Source organism: Grammomys surdaster, unplaced genomic scaffold (genome assembly GCF_004785775.1).
Source record: "Grammomys surdaster isolate TR1022 unplaced genomic scaffold, NIH_TR_1.0 554, whole genome shotgun sequence".
Lineage (NCBI taxonomy): Eukaryota > Metazoa > Chordata > Mammalia > Rodentia > Muridae > Grammomys > Grammomys surdaster.
Window position 1 is genome coordinate 776,350 of NW_021604973.1, and position 3,757 is coordinate 780,106.

General features: G+C 44.6%; 1 pseudogene; it reads left to right on the forward strand.

Annotated features, from left to right (window-relative positions):
• The first annotated feature begins 212 nt into the window (after positions 1-212).
• Positions 213-2,626, forward strand: LOC114633211 (annotated as a pseudogene).
• The last annotated feature ends 1,131 nt before the right edge of the window (positions 2,627-3,757 follow it).

Here is a 3,757-nt window from a genome sequence, read left to right on the forward strand (position 1 = left end):
TTCTCTTATCTAATAGAAGGAAAAGGGGGGAATGGGATGAAAAGATAAAAGGGAATATAGGAATGATAGGAGAAAAGGGTAGACTACTTTTAAACTAAAAAGAAACTACTCCTCTCTTGAGTCACCCCCGCGCAGCCTAGGCTTGCTGTGCGAGTCGGACGTGGTCCGGGCCCACCACCCTGCTCTCTACTACCACTCGGCTTTCCCGTCAAGATGCCTGAGGACGTGCACCATGGAGAGGAAGAGGTGGAGACCTTTGCCTTTCAGGCAGAAATTGCCCAGCTGATGTCTCTCATCATCAACACTTTCTATTCAAACAAGGAGATTTTCCTCCGGGAGTTGATCTCTAATGCTTCTGATGCCCTGGGCAAGATTCGGTATGAGAGCCTCACAGACCCTTCCAAGCTGGACAGCGGGAAAGAGCTGAAAATTGACATCATCCCCAACCCTCAGGAGCGCACGTTGACCTTGGTGGACACTGGCATTGGCATGACCAAGGCTGACCTCATTAATAACTTGGGAACCATTGCTAAGTCTGGCACAAAGGCCTTCATGGAGGCTCTCCAGGCTGGTGCAGACATCTCCATGATTGGGCAGTTTGGTGTCGGCTTCTACTCGGCCTACCTTGTGGCAGAGAAAGTGGTTGTGATCACAAAGCACAACGACGACGAGCAGTACGCCTGGGAGTCTGCTGCTGGCGGATCCTTCACCATCCGTGCTGACCATGGTGAACCCATTGGCCGGGGTACCAAAGTCATTCTTCACCTCAAAGAAGACCAGACAGAGTATTTGGAGGAGAGGAGGGTCAAGGAAGTGGTGAAGAAGCACTCCCAGTTCATAGGCTATCCCATCACCCTCTACTTGGAGAAGGAGCGAGAGAAGGAGATCAGTGATGATGAGGCAGAGGAAGAGAAAGGTGAGAAAGAGGAGGAAGAGAAGGATGATGAGGAAAAGCCTAAGATTGAAGATGTGGGATCTGATGAGGAGGATGACAGCAGCAAAGATAAGAAAAAGAAAACAAAGAAGATCAAGGAGAAGTACATTGACCAGGAAGAACTGAACAAGACGAAGCCTATCTGGACCAGAAACCCAGATGACATCACTCAGGAGGAATATGGTGAATTCTACAAGAGCCTCACCAATGATTGGGAAGACCACTTGTCAGTCAAGCATTTCTCTGTAGAAGGTCAATTGGAATTCAGGGCATTGCTCTTCATTCCCCGGCGAGCTCCCTTTGACCTTTTTGAGAACAAGAAGAAGAAGAACCACATCAAATTGTACGTCCGTCGTGTGTTCATCATGGACAGCTGTGATGAGCTGATCCCTGAGTACCTCAACTTTATCCGTGGTGTGGTTGACTCTGCCTCTGAACATCTCCCGAGAAATGCTCCAGCAGAGCAAGATCCTGAAAGTCATCCGCAAAAACATTGTGAAGAAGTGCCTTGAGCTCTTCTCAGAGTTGGCTGAAGACAAAGAGAACTACAAGAAGTTTTATGAGGCGTTCTCCAAGAATTTAAAGCTTGGAATCCATGAAGATTCCACGAACCGTCGCCGCCTCTCTGAGCTCCTTCGCTATCACACCTCTCAGTCTGGAGATGAGATGACTTCCCTGTCAGAGTATGTGTCTTGCATGAAGGAGACACAGAAGTCCATCTACTATATCACTGATGAGAGCAAAGAGCAAGTGGCTAACTCTGCCTTTGTGGAGCGTGTGCGGAAGCGGGGCTTTGAGGTGGTGTATATGACTGAGCCTATCGATGAGTACTTCGTGCAGCAGCTCAAGGAATTTGATGGAAAGAGCCTGGTCTCAGTGACTAAGGAGGGCCTGGAGCTACCAGAGGATGAGGAAGAGAAGAAGAAGATGGAAGAGAGCAAGGCAAAGTTTGAGAATCTCTGCAAGCTCATGAAGGAGATCTTGGACAAGAAGGTGGAAAAAGTGACAATCTCCAATAGGCTTGTGTCTTCCCTCTGCTGCATTGTGACAAGCACCTATGGCTGGACAGCCAACATGGAACGGATCATGAAGGCTCAGGCACTTCGAGACAACTGTACAATGGGCTACATGATGGCCAAGAAACACCTAGAGATCAACCCTGACCATCCCATTGTGGAGACCCTGCGGCAGAAGGCCGAGGCGGACAAAAACGACAAAGCTGTCAAGGATCTGGTCGTGCTGCTGTTTGAAACTGCTCTGCTCTCCTCTGGTTTCTCACTTGAGGATCCCCAAACCCACTCAAACCGCATCTACCACATGATTAAACTGGGCCTGGGCATTGATGAAGATGGGGTCACTGCGGAAGAGCCCAGTGCTGCTGTTCCTGATGAGATCCCCCCACTGGAAGGTGATGAGGATGCCTCTCGCATGGAAGAAGTGGATTAAAGGCTCCCAGCAACCCCTGCCCTCTGTATAGTATCCCTGCGGCTCCCCCAGCAGCCTTGACTGGCCCTGACCCACTGGCTCATGTCTACAAGAATCTCCTATCCTGTCCTTGAGCCTTAAGGCAGGAAGATCCCCTCCCACAGAATAGCAGGGTTGGGTGTTGTGTATTGTGGTTTTTTGTTTGTTTTATTTTGTTCTGAAATTAAAAGTATGCAAATAAAGAAGATGCAGTTTTATACAAAAAAAAAAGAAACTACTAGACTCAAATATTTTACATTGGTATGGATCTTTGTATACTGATGCAAATTTAATGTACTTTTGTTACCACACACACACACACACACACATATATATATATATATATATATGGTATGTGTACAATATACACATATATGTGTATATATACATATATATGTTTAACTCTTGTTTAAGGTATTGTACCTACACAACTCATTTTCAAATGTGATGTAAAGCATTACTGCTTAATCTGGTATTGCAAACAGTTTAGAATAATTAAGAAATGCAAGAAGTAGTCATCAATCAAACTTGTGATCTTGATAGATAGTAGTTTAGCTAATTATAGAAATAAACCTTGTCTAGCTTCCTGAAGATGTTTTCAAAGTTAAAGGACAGTAGATAGCTAGAAACAAGCAATGTTTGACTACTCAGATGTACTATAGATAAATAGATGGATTTCAAAAACCTCAAAGACCTACAAATATGGCATTTAAAAATGTTTTATTAATAAGAGGCTTTTCATGACAGTGAGACAGGTCTGCTCCTGGCAGTACTCCCATTCTACTTCAAATATGATGATGAGCATCAGAGAACATCCATGTGGAGTTTGTTTCAAATATGGCAATCGAGCCACTGAGCAAGAGACTGACCTTGCCAAAACTGCAGACAGCTGGTGTCCAAGCCATGAAGAAGCAGGGCATGAAAGAAGACGGCTTCCAGACTTTGAAAGGACAAGGTAGGCAATTCCTTCATAATTCCAACATCACAGGAAAGTCTCTCAGATATGCTAGGGTGGAAGGCCTAAGATGATGCTCCAATGACACAGAGAAATCTTGGGTGACTATCCAGGTAGCCAGCAACTTCTGTCATTTCTATAGATTTGGATGCTGCTCGCTCTGAACTTCCTGTGTACTCAGGTAATATTTATTTTTCTCAGGTCTCTGATGTGCTTGAAGACTAGATAGTTAGAATCTGTCTCACGATTAAGTTTAAATAGTTTAAGATTTAAGAAAATGTTTTAAAGTCTAAAATATATTTTAATGTGCAACTGTAATGGAAAATAATTTAGGTAATACAGCTTTGGATTCAGCAAGATAGGCTGATAATAGAGTATAATAGAGTATTTGGATAGGCTGATAA